At 46.4% G+C, this 16,564-nt stretch overlaps 1 protein-coding gene and 1 long non-coding RNA gene across 30 annotated transcripts in view; one reads left to right on the forward strand and one right to left on the reverse strand.

Annotated features, from left to right (window-relative positions):
• The window catches only part of LOC141408254 (uncharacterized), an 18,868-nt gene extending 5,873 nt beyond the window's left edge, over positions 1–12,995 (forward strand). For 9 of the 29 annotated variants that reach the window (XM_074010806.1, XM_074010799.1, XM_074010798.1 and 6 more), the window contains 3 exons: positions 4,113–4,230; positions 10,125–10,257; positions 10,563–12,995. The gene's annotated coding sequence lies outside the window, so the exon portion shown is untranslated. Of the gene's footprint in view, positions 1–4,112; positions 4,231–6,020; positions 6,358–10,124; positions 10,258–10,562 lie in introns of all 29 variants that reach the window. The other 20 variants (XM_074010801.1, XM_074010807.1, XM_074010802.1 and 17 more) reach the window with 5 other exon arrangements.
• Positions 1–16,564, reverse strand: part of LOC141408255 (uncharacterized) — a 44,992-nt gene that overhangs the window by 1,051 nt on the left and 27,377 nt on the right. The gene's annotated exons all lie outside the window — the stretch shown is intronic.

The following is a 16,564-nucleotide window of genomic DNA, read 5'->3' on the forward strand; positions in this document are numbered from 1 at the left end:
CTCTACTAAAAATAGAAAAATTAGCTGGGTGTGGTGGCAGACACCTGTAGTTCCAGCTACTCGGGAGGCTGAGGCAGGAGAATGGCGTGAACCCGGGAGGCAGAGCTCGCAGCGAGCCGAGATCGTGCCACTGCACTCCAGCCTGGGCGACAGAGCAAGACTCTGCCTCAAAAAAAAAAAAAAAGAATTCCTTCAAGGGATGAAGAATCAGAGGGCATCACTTCTCATCAGCAACATGGATGCTAGAAGACAGTGGAGAAATACATTCAAAATTTTGAGGTGAAACAGTTGTCAACACAGAATTGGTTACCAAGTATAAGAATGTAATAAAGACATTTTCAGATTTGCAGTACTTGGGAAAGCAAAACTCCAAAACTCAGCAGCTAGAAACAATACTTTGTTTTGCTCAAGAATCTGCAATTTGGGCAGGTCTTAATGGGGCACGTCTTTTCTGCTTCACGTGGCGCCAGCTAGGGCAGCCTGACTGGGGCTGGAGGATCCAAGTTGAAGAAAACTCACTTATGTGGCCACCTGGCCTGTACTGGTTGAAGGCTGGAGCTCATCCAGGGCTGTGAGCCAGGGGCCTCCTTTCTTCTCACTGGCTTCCTGAGCTTTCTCAGCATGATAGGCTGGAGAGGGGATGAGGAGGTTGCATTAGTCTGCTCAGGCTGCTATAACAAAATACCAGCCTGTGACTTAAATAAAATAAATAGACATTTATTTCTGACAGTTTTGGAGGCTAGGAAGTCTGAGATTAAGATACTGGCTGATTCAGTTCCTGGTGAGGCCCTCTTCCTGGCTTGCAAATGGCTGCCTTCTCACTGTGTCCTCACATGGCAGACAGAGGCTCTCTGGTGTCTCTTTTCCTGAGGGCACCGATCTTATTGGATCAGGGATCCACCCTTACAAACTCATTTAACTTTCATTAACTCCTTGTAAGGTTTATCTCCAAATACATTGAAGGTTAGGGCTTTAGCATATGAACTTTGGAGCATGAGAGAGACAAATGAGTCTGCAGCAGGAGATTCCAAAGGCTAGCATTCTGGAAGGAAAAGGTGAAAGTGCATGGCTTCGTAATGACCTGGCAGTTGGTTAGCATCACGTCTACCATCGTCACAGCCCACCCGGATTTAAAGGGGGAAAGCGTCTAACTCACATTGTCAGGCAAGCAGAGAGGAGGGAGGTAATGTTGAGACCATCTTTGGAAAACACAAAGAAGAGGGAATTATAGCTGTCACAGTGGGCTCAGCAGCAATGTCTTAGGCTTCATAATGTAATTCCCATATGTTGATTTTTTAACCTTTATAATTATTCTATATAGAATGTGAAGATTTTCCATTTTAACCATGTAGAAGTAAAGAAGAAGATAGAAAAATGGCATCTAGGCTGGGCGTGGTGGCTCATGCCTGTAATCCCAGCACTTTGGGAGGCCGAGGCGGGCGGATCACAAGGTCAGGAGATGGAGACCATCCTGGCTAACACGGTGAAACCCCATCTCTACGGAAATACAAAAAATTAGCCGGGCATCGTAGTGGGCGCCTGTAGTCCCAGCTACTCGGGAAGCTGAGGCAGGAGAATGGCGTGAACCCGGGAGGTGGAGTTTGCAGTGAGCCGAGGTCGCGCCACTGCACTCCAGCCTGGGCAACAGAGCGAGACTCCATCTCAAAAAAAAAAAAAAGAAAAGAAAAGAAAAATAGCATCTAGAAGTAGGAGAAGAAAAAGGGAAGCTGCACTGAAGTCTTAGTTCAGAAAATGTCAGAATCACTTTTAAACCACTTTTAAAATCAGTTTTAAACCACTGGTTTTAAATCAGTTTTAAACCACCGAGTGCAAAGACAGCAATATGGACTGCTGCCTGATCACAAAAGCAAAGGTTTTTATGGTGTGAGAGAAGAGAGCATAGGACACTTTGTTAAAACTCCAAGTCTACAGTACGTTTACATACGTACTGTATAATAAAAGCGAGTACAGCAGGGCAAGGTGCTTCATGCCTGTAATTCCACCACTGGGAGGCTGAGGCGGGTGGATCATTTGAGGTCAGGAGTTTGAAACCAGCCTGACCAACATAGTGAAACCCCGTCTCTACTAAAAATACAAAAAATTAGCTGGGTATGGTGGCACACGTCTGTAATCTGAGCTACCCAGGAGGCAGAGGCACAAGAATCACTTGAACTCGGGAGGTGGAGGTTGCAGTAAGCCAAGACTGTGCCACTGCACTCCAGCCCGGGTGAAAGAGCAAGACTCTGTCTCAAAAAAAAAAAAAAAAATACAACTTATAAACCATTACTTTCTTCTGCACCAGCCATGTTTTGTGATTTTTCGTTGTATTTGAAAATGTACCGAGACTTTCCAGAAATGAAGACACAGAACCTCACATTGACAGGGTCGTCCACGTACCAGCAGCATAAATAAAAACAAATCCACATCCAAACTCAACATAGTGTAACTATACAATATCACGGCTAAAGAGAATATTATTTAACCAGAGAGGAAAACAGACTGTGAAAGAACAATAATCAAACTGATGGCAGACATTTCATCAGGAGCTATAGGAACAAGAAAACGGTGCAGTAATATCTGGGGCGGATGCCTTAAGCTCAAGAGTTTGGGATAAGCCTGGGCAGCATGGCAAAACCCCATCTCTACGAAAAATACAAAAAATTAGCCAGGCATGGTGGTGCATGGCTATAGTCCCAGCCACCCGGGAGGCTGAGAGGGAGAATCATCTGAGCCTGGGAGGTCAAAAGGCTGCAGTGAGTGGAGATTGTGCCACTGCACTCCAGCCTGGGCAACAGAGTGAGATCCTGTCTCAAAAAAAGAAAAAAAAAAAAAGTCCATTTACAATAGCACCAAAAAGAACAAAACGCTTCTTAGGGATACATGTAACAAAGACTTGTGGGCCGGGCACGGGGGCTCACGCCTATAATCCCAGCACTTTGGGAGGCTGAGATGGGCGGAACATGAGGTCAGGAGATCGAGACCATCCTGGCTAACACAGTGAAACCCTGTCTGTACTAAAAAATACAAAAACAAAATTAGCCAGGCGTGGTGGTGGGCACCTGTAGTCCCAGCTACTCGGGAGGCTGAGGCGGGAGAATGGCATGAACCCAGGAGGTGGAGCTTGCAGTGAGCTGAGATCGCACCTGGGCAACAGACCGAGACTCCGTCTCACAAAAAAAAAAAATTTGTGAAACTTGTAAAATGAAAACTACAAAATGGCCAGGAACAGTGGCTCACACCTGTAATCCCAGCACTTTGGGAAGCAGAGGTGGGCAGATCACCTGAGGTCAGGAGTTCAAGACCAGCCTGACCAATATGGTGAAACCCTGTCTCTACTAAAAATACAAAAATTAGCCGGGCGTGGTGGCATCTGCCTGTAGTCCCAGCTACTCCGGAGGCTGAAACAGGAGAATTGCTTGAACCGAGGAGGTGGAGGTTGCAGTGAGCCGAGATTGTGCCATTGCACTCCATACTGGGTGACAGACCGAGACTGCATCTCGGGAAAAAAAAAAAATTAGCCGGGCCTAGTGGTGGATGCCTGTAGTCCCAGCTACTCTGGAGGCTGAAGTGGGAGAATTTTTTGAACCTGGGAGGTGGAGGTTGCAGTGAGCTGACATCGCGCCACTGCACTCCAGCCTGGGTGACAGAGTGAGACTCCATCTCAAAAAACAAACAGGCCGGGCGCGGTGGCTCAAGCCTGTAATCCCAGCACTTTGGGAGGCCGAGACGGGCGGATCACGAGGTCGGGAGATCGAGACCATCCTGGTTAACACGGTGAAACCCCGTCTCTACTAAAAAATACAAAAAACTAGCCGGGCGTGGTGGCGGGCGCCTGTAGTCCCAGCTACTCGGGAGGCTGAGGCAGGAGAATGGCGGGAACCCGGGAGGCGGAGCTTGCAGTGAGCTGAGATCCGGCCACTGCACTCCAGCCTGGGTGACAGAGCGAGACTCCGTCTCAAAAAAAAAAAAAAAAAAAAAAAAAAGACAGATATGTAGATTAATGAAGTCAAATTCATTACCAGAAATGGACTTATGATCAGTTGATTTTTTAAAAGTATGCCAAGACAATTCAGTTGGGAAATAATCATTTTATTTTAATTTTTTTGTTTTAGCCCTGTTCTAACAAGTGAACAAAGGGGAGGAGTAATTTTTTCAACAAATGGTGCTGGGATCTTGCAGGTACCTGAACATATGCAAGCTCCTGGAGGGCAGCATGCCCAGGGAGGGCAGGTAAGCTCTGTGCCCACACCCCCACAACAAACACACACACACATATACATACCCCACACACACATACCCAACACACGCACACACCCAACACACGCACACATACCCAACGCACACACTGAACACACACATACACACACCCAACATCATAACACACACACACACCCAACACACCTACACAACCCCCAGACACACACACTCAACACACACAACACACACACATACCCAACACACACACATACCCAACACACATCCCAGCATACACAGCATACACACATACCCAACACACATCCCAGCATACACAGCATACACACATACCCAACACAACACACACCAACACACACACACCCAACACATAACACACTTCCAACACACACATACACATACCCAACACACAACATACACATATACACCCCCAATACACACAACACATGCCCAACGCACACAACACACACATATACACACCAAACACACACACACGCCTAACACACACATATACACAACACACCTCCCAATACATACACAACGTACACACACCCAACACCCAACACACACCAACACAACACACATACCCAACACACACACATGCCCAACACACACCCAACATACACACAACACACACACCCACACACACCAACACATACAACACAGACACTTCCACACACCCAACACACACACATACCCAACACACACACACTAATACAACACCCCACACACCCCAGCACACATACATGACACACAAACACACATCCAACACACACACACACACACAACTGGATATCCACATGCAAAAGAATGAAGTTAGACCCAATCGACTAAAAACGGATCATGAATTTGAATGTAAAAGCTAAAACTATAAAATAGCTTATTAGATATGACACCAAACGCACAAGAGACAATTTTTTTTTTTTTTTTTTGAGACGGAGTCTCCTTCTGTCGCCCAGGCTGGAGTGCAGGGGCGCGATCTCCACTCACTGCAAGCTCCGCCTCCCGGGTTCACACCATTCTCCTGCCTCAGCCTCCCAAGTAGCTGGGACTACAGGTGCCCACCACCGTGCCCGGCTAATTTTTGTATTTTTTTGTAGAGACGGGGTTTCACTGTGTTAGCCAGGATGGTCTTGATCTCCTGACCTCGTGATCCACCCGTCTCGGCCTCCCAAAGTGCTGGGATTACAGGCATGAGCCACCGCGCCCGGCCCAAGACAAAATTTAAAAATAGATTAATTCGAATTCACCAAATTGAAAACTTGTATGCTTCAAAGGATACCATCAAGAAAGTGAAAAGGCAGGCTACCCAATGGGAGAAAGTATCTGCAAATCATCTGTCTGATAAGAGACGTGTATCCAAGATAGATATTTTAACAAGTTCTTACCATGCAATAATACAAATACAAATAATCCAATTTAAAAATGGGCAGGGCCAGGCATGGTGGCTCATGCCTCTAATCCCAGCACTTTGGGAAGCTGAGGTGGGAGGATAGCTTGAGCCCAGGAGTGTGAGACCAGCCTGGGCAACAGAGCAAGATCTCGTCTCTACAAATAATTAAGAAAATGAGCCAGGCGTGGTCGTACATGCCTGTGGTCCCAGTTAGGAGGCTGAGGTGAGAGGATCACTTGAGCTTGGGAGGTAGAGGCAGCAGTGAGCCGTGAGCTTGCTCTACTCCAGCCTGGGGAGTAGAGCAAGACCCTGTCTCAAAAAAAAAAAAAATTGCAGGGATATATTAATATTTGTGTTACAACATTGTTGTTTATCTGAAATTAAAATTCCACTGTGTGTTCTGTATTTTATCTAGCACCCTAAAGGAACAATTATCCCTCAACTGAAAACTACTCTGTTCCTGCATAACAAATCTTAGACCAAGACCTGGAAAGATTCAACCATTTCCAAGTAACTTAATTGCATCCAGGAACAAAGCTCAGGAATATTTATAGGAATACAAAAATATGCAGCACCCAACCAAGTAAATTACATGACAATGATAATCTCATGGAAAGTTACCAGGCATGCAAACAGCAGGAAAATACTAGCCTTGGCCGGGCACAGTGGCTTACGCCTGTAACCCCTGCACTTTGGGAGGCCAAGCAGGAGGATGACAAAGTCAAGAGATCAAGACCATCCTGGCCAAAATGGTGAAACTTTGTCTCTACTAAAAATACAAAAATTAGCTGGGCATGGTGGCGCGCACCTGTAGTCCCAGCTACTCAGGGGGCTGAGGCAGGAGAATCTCTTGAACCCGGTAGGTGGAGGTTGCAGTGAGCCGAGTTCGCGCCACTGCACTCCAGCCTGGCAACACAGCGAGACTCCATCTCAAAATATATATATATTAGCCTTGAGGAGAAAAATCAACCAATCAAAAACAACTCGTAGTTAACACATATGTTAGAATTAACAGACAAATATATTAAAAGTTATTATAACTGTATTTTATGTATGAGAAAAGTTAAGTAAAAACATGGACCTTATAAAAATGCCTGAAAGTAATTTTCCAGAGTTGAAACTATAATGTGTGATATGAAAGATACACAGGACGGGATTCGCAGCAGACAATATGCTGCAGAGGAAGAGCCTGGTGAGCGTGGCTCTCGCCTGTGATCCCAGCACTCTGGGAGGCCAAGGCGGGAGGAGAATTTGAGGCCAGGAGTTTAAGACCAACCTGGGCAACATAATGAGACCCCATCTCAATAAAAAAAAATTTGTAAAAGTTTAGATAATTTGAAAACATAGCGATAGAAATATGCAAAATGAAACAGAATAATTACTTTTTTATTTTTATTTTTTGAGACAGAGTTTCGCTCTGTCACCTAGTCTAGAGTGCAATGGCATGATCTCAGCTCACCACAACCTCCACCTCCCAGGTTCAAGTGAGTCTGTTGCCTCAGCCTCCTGAGTAGCTAGAATTACAGGTGTGTGCCACCACACCCGGTTAATTTTTGTATTTTTAATAGAGATGGGGTTTCACCATGTTGGTCAGGCTGGTCTTGAACTCCTGACTTCGTGATCTGCCCGCCCCAACCTCCCAAAGTGTTGGGATTACAGGCGTGAGCCACCGCGCCTGGCAGAAAGAAGAATTTCTATAAACAAAGAGTGCCATTGAGCCATGGGACAAACTAGGACGTGTTCACATGGAGTGAGTGAACACGAAACGCGGCACATCTGAGCCTCCAGCAGCCCCTCCTGGCCTCAGGCAGAAGGGAGGCTTCAGCCACAGCTGCCTGGACTCTGAGTTTAACTCACGGAGGTTAGTTGTTCCAGGTTCCCCAGTAGAACGTAGCTAAAATCCAAATCCCCAGACTGCTGCCTCCTATTCCCACATACTCACTTCTCCCCAGGAAGAGGGATGTGTGTGGTAGCATCAGGCACACATCCCTGTGTGGCCTTGGCCACACTTAACCTTTTTGAATTAACATTTCTTTATTTCTAAATAGGAGTGATAAACCCTTGTGGGGACTGTCTATTTGGAGTATGTGGGAGTAAAATAATTCAATGAAAAAATGAAGAAAACTTGCCGAAGAAGGGCCCTGCAGGGCATGGTGGCCCACACCTGTAACCCTGGCTACTCGGGGGGCTGACGTGGGAGGACTGCTTGAGGCCAGGAGTTAAAGACCAGCCCTGGGCAACATAGCCAGACCCAGTCTCTACAAAAAATTAGCCAGGCATGGTGGTATGCCTGTAACCCCAGCTACTTAGGTGGCTGGGGTGGGAAGATTTTTTAGCCCACAAAAAAAATTAAAAAAAAAAAAAGACTGGGTATGGTGGCTCATGCCTATGATCTCAACACTTGGGGAGGTCAAGGTAAGAGGAGTATTTGAGCCCAGGAGTTTGAGACCAACCTGGGCAACATAAGGAGACCTTGCCTTTACACAAAATTTAAAAATTAACTGGGCATGGTGGCAGCTGCCTGTGGTCCCAGTTACTTAGAAGCCTGAGGTGGAGGGATCACTTGGCCCAGGAGGCCGAGGATGCAGTGAGCTGTGATTGCGCCACTGCACTCCAGCCTGGGCGACAGCGTGAGGCTCCGTCACAAAAAATAAAAAAAAAGAGAAGATACTTGGTGAAAACTGAGTTGCCCTCGCATACTTCCTGTCTCCAGCTCTCCTCTCTGAGGGGCGCCACTGCTGGGCCCTCGGGGCCTTTGTGGAGCGTCTGTGCGTGGAGAGGCAGGCACACCTACGTGTGTATTATTCTATTTTTATACACATGGTGGCCGGCAGTGCCCTTCCCTCTGCACCACAACATAGACAGACCTAGCTTCCCACAACAGAACGGTAGACGTCTGCATAGGACTCTATTCTAAACAAATTAGCGCTGAGCCGTAATGGAGCGTGTCCCTGTAGGTGAGTATTTAGGGCCCTCCTGACCTTTGCTGTTACCATGAACCCTGAAGTGGCCCCCCTGTGAGATCACATAGGAACGATTCCTAGGGGGAGAGTTTGCTGAGTCAACAGGTACAAGTGGGCCGGGCGCGGTGGCTCAAGCCTGTAATCCCAGCACTTTGGGAGGCCGAGACGGGTGGATCACGAGGTCAGGAGATCGAGACCATCCTGGCTAACACAGTGAAACCCCGTCTCTACTAAAAAATACAAAAAAACTAGCCGGGCGAGGTGGTGGGCGCCTGTAGTCCCAGCTACTCGGGAGGCTGAGGCAGGAGAATGGCCTGAACCCGGGAGGCGGAGCTTGCAGTGAGCTGAGATCCGGCCACTGCACTCCAGCAAGGGGGACAGAGTGAGACTCCGTCTCAAAAAAAAAAAAAAAAAAAAAAAAAAAACAGGTACAAGTGTTGAAAATGCTGGCACAGGAGACTGCCCTCCATGGTGCTGCACCCTTCTGACCCTTCTCCCCACCCCTGGGCAAACAGCTCAGATTCACTCACAGGTTCTAAATGCTTCTGCCTTTCAACTTATTTTGTCCACCCCACACCCTGGGAGAAGGGTTTATGACTGTCCCCATTACAGCTGAGGGAGGCTAGCGGCAGCTCAAGGCCACGTTTGTGAAGGTGAGGGGCTGGGGTTGGAACCCAGGAAGGCTCGCTGCGGTGTCCACACCGCCGCCTCCTGCTGCCTTTCCATTAACAAACTTCTTTATCCTTGCTAATCTGACATTTTTTAAAAAACAGTTCTCGCTGTTGCTGAAAAAAATAATTTAAATCCAGGCTGGGCACAGTGGCTCATGCCTATAATCCCAGTACTTTGGGAGGCCAAGGCAGGCGGATCACTAGAGTTTAGGAGTTCAAGACCAGCCTACCCAGCACAGTGAAACCCCATCTCTACTAACAATACAAAAATTAGCAGGGCGTGGTGGTCCCAGCTACTCGGGAGGCTGAGGCAGGAGAATCGCTTGTACCCGGAGGTGGAGGTTGCAATGAGCCGATCGCGCTACTGCACTCCTGCCTGGTGACAGGAAAAGACTCCATCTCAAAAGAATAAAACTAACTAATTAATAAATAAATAAATAAATATGTAATCCATATATATTTCTGTTTGCATCTCTAAAACATAAGGGCTTTAAAAATATAACTACAGGCCGGGCGCGGTGGTTCAAGCCTGTAATCCCAGCACTTTGGGAGGCCGAGACGGGCGGATCACAAGGTCAGGAGATCGAGACCATCCTGGCTAACACGGCGAAACCCCGTCTCTACTAAAAACACAAAAAATTAGCCGGGCGAGGTGGCGGCGCCTGTGGTCCCAGCTACTCGGGAGGCTGAGGCAGGAGAATGGCATGAACCCGGGAGGCGGAGCTTGCAGTGAGCTGAGATCTGGCCACTGCACTCCAGCCTGGGCGACAGAGCGAGACTCCGTCTCAAAAAAAAAAAAAAAAAAAAAAAAAATATATATATATATATATAACTACAATGCCATTTTCACAGTATTAAAAATTAACAAGAGGGTTTCGATTCCAGGTAAGATGGAGTAAGCAAGTTCCACCTGCCTCTCCTGTGGAATGCAGCTATAAAATCTGGACGCAACTTGTGGAGCAGATACTTGAGGTTTCTGAGCAGTAAACAGCAGCAGGTGGATTAGGAAAGACCAATGGTACGGTTTGGCTGTGTCCCCACCCAAATCTCATCTTGAATTGTAGCTCCCATAATTCCCACGTATTGTGGGAGGGACCTGGTGGGAGATAACTGAATCACGGGGGCGGTTCCTCCCATACTGTTCTCATGGTAAGGAATAAGTCTTGCGAAATCTAATGGTTTTATGAGGGGAAAGCGCTTTTACTTGGTTCTCATTTTCTTTCTTGCCGGTTGCCACGTAAGACATGTCTTCGCCTTCTGCCGTGATTGTGAGGCCTCCCCAGCCATTAAACCTCTTTTTCTTTATAAATTACCCCATCTCAGGTATGTCTTGATCAGCAGTGTGAAATGGACTAACACAACCAGAATTCAAAGTACCACTGAATGGCTGTGAGTTACCCACTGGTTGGCCCGGATGTCTCTTGGTCTGGACAAGCTATGACAAGACATAGACAAGCTGATTCTAAGATGTGTATGAAAAGCAAAGACGCGGCCGGGCGCGGTGGCTCAAGCCTATAATCCCAGCACTTTGGGAGGCCGAGACGGGCGGATCACGAGGTCAGGAGATCGAGACCATCCTGGCTAACACGGTGAAACCCCGTCTCTACTAAAAAATACGAAAAACTAGCGGGGCGAGGTGGCGGGCGCCTGTAGTCCCAGCTACTCGGGAGGCTGAGGCAGGAGAATGGCCTAAACCCGGGAGGCAGAGCTTGCAGTGAGCCGAGATCGTGCCACCGCACTCCAGCCTGGGCGATAGAGCGAGACTCCGTCCAAAAAAAAAAAAAAAAAGAAAAGAAAAGCAAAGACACTATAATAGTCTAAACAATTTTGAAAGAGAAAAATAAAGTTAAATCATACTCCCCACTTTTAAGCGTTCCTGTAAGCAGTGTAGTTGGGGTAAAGGGGTATATACACAGGTCTTTTGAACAATAGGATCCAGCAGTAGGCCACACACATACGGTTAACTGATTTCTGACATGGTGCAAAAGCAAGTCAACAGAGAGGAGAATAGTCTTTTCAACAAACGGCACTGGAACAATCGGACATTGATATACCAAAAAAAGGCAATTTCAAACCACATGCTTTATACAAAAATTGATATAAATGGGTCATAGGTCTAAATGTAAAAAAGTAACACTATAAAATTTTTAGGTGAAAACATCTAAAATTCTTGTGACCTGGGAATAGAGTTCTTAGATATAATACCAAAGCACAATCCATAGAACCAAACCCATGTTAAAGCTATAAAACTCCCAGAAGAAAACATAGGAAAAAATCTTCATGATCTTGGATTTGGCAATGGTTTCTGCAATGTGACACCAAAAGCACAAGCAACAAAAGAAAAATTAAATTGAACTTCATCAAAATTAAAACTTGTGCACATCAAAGGACACTCTCAAGAGAGTGAAAAGAGAATCCATGGAAGAAAAATACTTGCAAATTATATATCTGATAAGAGTTTAATATCCAGAATATATAAGGAACTCCTACAACTCAGCAACAACAAACAACCCAGTTGAAGAACAGACAACTTTAATAGAAAATTTCCCAAAGAAAACATACGAATGGCCAAGAAGCACACAAAAAGATGCCCACCATCACTAATCATTAGGGAAACATAGAACAAAATCCCACTGAGATACCTCTTTACACCCATCAGGATGGCTACTATCAAAGAAACATAAAATAACCAATGTTGGCACAGTTATGGGAAAATTGGAACCTGTGCACTGTTGGTGGGATTGTAAAATGGTATAGCTGCTGTGGAAAACAGAATGGTGGTTCCTTAGAAAACTAAAAACAGAATTCCCATATGTCATAGCTCATTGTGTGTTGCTGTAGCAGAATACCTGAGACTGGGTGTTGTGGGAAGTCGGGGACCCCAAACGGAGGGACCAGCTGGAGCTGTTGCAGAGGAACATAAATTGTGAAGATTTCATGGACATTTATTACTTCCCAAATAATACTCATAATTTTTTTACTCCTGTCTTTAATCTCTTGATCCTGTTATCTTCATAAGCTGGGAATGTATGTCACTTCAGAACCCTGTGATAATTGTGTTAACTGTACAAATTGATTGTAAAACGTGTTTGAACAATGTGAAATCAGTGCACCTTGAAAAAACAGAATAACAGCGCTTTTAGGGAACAAGAGAAGAAAACCATAAGGTCTGCCTGCGGGATTGGGCAAAAAGAGCCATATTTTTTCCTTGCAGAGAGCCTATAAACAGATGTGCAAGTAGAAGAGGTATCGCTAAATTATTTTCCTAGCAGGTAATATTAATATTAATACCCTGGGAAAGGAATGCATTCCCGGGGGGAGGTCTATAAACGGCCGCTCTGGGAGTGTCTGTCTGAAGTGGTTGTGATAAGGATTGAGATACGCCCTGGTCTCCTGCAGTAGTACCCTCAGGCTTACTAGGGTGGGGAAAAACGCCACCCTGGTAAATTTGAGGTCAGACTGGTTCTCTGCTCTCAAACCCTGTTTTCTGTTAAGATGTTTATCAAGACAATACGTGCACAGCTGAACATAGACCCTTATCAGTAGTTCTGTTTTGCCTTGTCCTGTTTCCTCAGAAGCATGTGATCTTTGTTCTGCTTTTTGCCCTTTGAAGCATGTGATCTTTGTGACCTACTCCCTGTTCTTGCACCCCCTCCCTTTTTGAAATCTGTAATAAAACTTGCTGGTTTTGCGGCTCAGGTGGGCATCGCAGCCCTACCGATACGTGATGTCACAACCAGCAACCCGGCTGCAAAATTCCTCTCTTTGTACTCTTTCTCTTTATTTCTCAGACTGGCCAACACTTATGGAAAATAGAAAGAACCTACATTGAAATATTGGGGACGGGTTCTCCTGATAACTGGGTAATTGATAAACAATAGACGTTTGTTTGACTCATGGTTCTGGAGGCTGAGATGTCCAAGGGCAGGGCACCAGCATCTGGTGAGGGCCTTCCTGCATCATGTGTAGTGAAAGGTGGAAGGGCAAGAGAGAGAGACAGTGAAAGGGACCAAGAGCAAGAGGGGGCCACATTCACGTAAAGTCACTCGTGAGCTAACTAATGCACTCACGCAATAACAGCATGCAACCATTCATGTTGACAGAGCCTTCATGCCCTAAATGGCTCTTATAAGGCCCCACCTCCCGACACCGTTGCATTGGGGATTAAGTTTTCAACACAGGAACTTTGTTGCACACATTCAAACCATAGCACTGTATGATTCAGGAATCCCACTTCTGGGCATATACTCCCCACAAATGAAAAACAAGATCTTAAGGAGACATTTGTTTTCTTTTTCTTCTTTTTTTATTTTTTTTTTGGAGACAGAGTCTTGTTCTGTCGCCCAGGCCAGAGTACAATGGTCCAGTCTCTGCTCAGTGCAGCCTGTGCCTCCTGGGTTCAAGCAATTCTCCTGCCTCAGGCTCCTGAATAGCTTGGACTACAGGCACATGCTGCCATGCCCAGCTAATTTTTGTATTTTTAGTAGAGACAGGGTTTCTCCATGTTGGCCAGGATGGTCTTGATCTCCTGACCTCATGATCCACCCGCCTCAGCCAGAGTGCAGTGGCACCATCTCGGTTCACTGCAACCTCCGCCTCCTGGGTTCAAGCGATTCTTCTGCCTCAACCTGCCAAGCTGCGACTACAGACGCTAGCCACCATGCCCAGCTAATTTTTGTATTTTTGGTAGAGACGGGGTGTCACCATATTGGCCAGGCTGGTCTCGAACTCCTAGACCTCGTGATCCACCTGCCTCAGCCTCCCAAAGTGATGGGATTACAGGCATGAGCCTCAGCACCTGGCCGCCTTTTTTTTTTTTTTTTTTGAGATGGAGTTTCACTCTTGTTGCCCAGGCTGGAGTGCAATGGTGCCATCTCAGCTCACCAAAACCTCCGCCTCCTGGGTAAAAGTGATTCTCCTGCCTCAGCCTCCCGAGTAGCTGGGATTACAGGCATGCGCTACCACGCCGGGCTAATTTTGAATTTTAGTAGAGACAGGGTTTCTCCATGTTTGTCAGGCTGGTCTCGAACTCCCGATCTCAGGTGATCCACCCACCTTGGCTTCCCAAAGTGCTGGGATTACAGGCCCAGCCTGTTATTTTTTAAATTAGAGATGAGGTCTCACTGTGTTGCTCAGGCTGGTCTCAAACTCCTGGACTCAAGCAATACTCCTGCCTTGGACTCCCAAAGTGCTGGGATTACAGACATGAGACACTGCACCCAGCCCCTTTAAAGAGATATTTACATGCCATGTTCATGGCAGCATTATGCGCAATAGCCAAGAGATGGGAAAAACCCGAAGTCCCTCAACAAATGAATGGATATGGAAAATGTGGCGTATCCATGCAGTGGAATGTTATTAGCCTTAAAAGGATGGAACTCCTGACCACAACATGGATAAACCGAAAGGACATTATGCTCAGTGAAATAAGCCAGTCACAAAGAGACAAATGCTGCCTGATTCCTTTTATATGAGGAAATCTAGTCACATTCATAGAAATAAAAAGCAGAAAGGTGGTTGCCAGGGGCTGGGAGGGGACTGGGAAGCTGTTCTTTAATGGATAAAGGGTTTCAGTTCTGCAAGATGAAAAGACTTGTGGAGATGGTTGCACAACAATGTAAACATAACGCCATTGAACTGTACAAAGATGGGAACATTTATGTTATGTGTACTTTACCACAGTTAAATATAAAAGGCCGGCACGGTGGCTCACACCTGTAATCCCAGCACTTTGGGAGGTCAAAGTGGGCAGATCACTTGAGGTCAGGAGTTCAAGACCAGCCTGGCCAACATGGTGAAACCCCATCTCTACCCAAAACACAAAAATTAGCCGGACGTGGTAGCACACACCTGTAATCCCAGTGACTAGGGAGGCTGAGGCGGGAGAATCTCTTGAGCTTGAGAGGTGGAGGTTGTGGTGAGCTGAGATCATGCCACTGTACTCCAGTCTGGGCAACAGAATGAGACACTGTCTCAACAAACAAACAAACATTAGCCGGACATGGAGGCACACGCCTGTGGTCCCAGCTACTCGGGAGGCTGAAGCAGGAGAAATCACTCAAACCCGGGAGGTGGAGGTTGCAGTGAGCTGAGATGGCGCCACTGCACTCCAGCCTGGGTGATAAAGCGAGACTCCATCTCAAAATAAATAAATACATAATAATATATAACATAATATAATATAAATATATAATTAATGATGCTCTGATGCATGCTACAGCATGGATAAACCTTGGAAACATTATGCTGAGTGAAATAAGCCAAACACAAAAGGCCAAATGTTGTGCAATTCCACTTGTACTAGCATCAGGAATAGGCAAGTTCATAGCAACAGAAAGTGGAATCCAAGTTACTTGGGGAGGGACCAGCAGATGTTGTTTAATGAGTACGGAGCTTCTGTTTGGGGTAATGAAAAAGTTAGGGAACTAGATAGTGGTGATAGTTACACAACATTGTGAATTTACTTAACGCCACTGTACACTTAAAAATGATTAACGCGGCCGGGCGTGGTGGCTCAAGCCTGTAATCCCAGCACTTTGGGAGGCCGAGACGGGCAGATCACTGGGTCAGGAGATCGAGACTATCCTGGCTAACACGGTGAAACCCCGTCTCTACTAAAAAATACAAAAAACTAGCCGGGCGAGGTGGTGGGTGCCTATAGCCCCAGCTACTCGGGAAGTTGAGGCAGGAGAATGACGTGAACCTGGGAGGCAGAACTTGCAGTGAGCTGAGATCCGGCCACTGCACTCCAGCCTGGGGGACAGAGCGAGACTCCATCTCAAAAAAAAAAAAAAAAAAAAAGATCAACGCAGGTTGGGCGTGGTGACTCATGCCTGTAATCCCAGCACTTTGGGAGGCCGAGGCAGGCGGATCACAAGGTCAGGAGTTCAAGACCAGCCTGGCCAACAAGGCGAAACCCATCTCTACTAAAAATACACAAAGTAGCCGGGTGTGGTGGCGGGCGGGTGAGTGGAGATCGCACCACTGCAACCCAGCCTGGGCGACAGAGCAAGACTCCATCTCAAAAACAAAGCTGAACATGGTACATTTTATATTATGTCTATTTTACCATAAAAAAGTAGTGATAAATTGGACTTTATGAACATTTTTAAGTTTTGTTTTGAGAAAGACACTGTTCAGACAAAAGACAAACTAGTCCAGGTGTGGTGGCTCATGCCTGCAACCCCAGCACTTTGGGAAGCTGAGGCAGGCAGGTCACTTGAGGTCAGGAGTTCGAGACCAGCCTGGCCAACATGATAAAACCACATCTCTACTAAAAAAAACAAAAATTAGCTAGGCCTGGTGGTATGCACCTGTAGTCTCGG

This window comes from Macaca fascicularis, chromosome 12, assembly GCF_037993035.2.
Source record: "Macaca fascicularis isolate 582-1 chromosome 12, T2T-MFA8v1.1".
Lineage (NCBI taxonomy): Eukaryota > Metazoa > Chordata > Mammalia > Primates > Cercopithecidae > Macaca > Macaca fascicularis.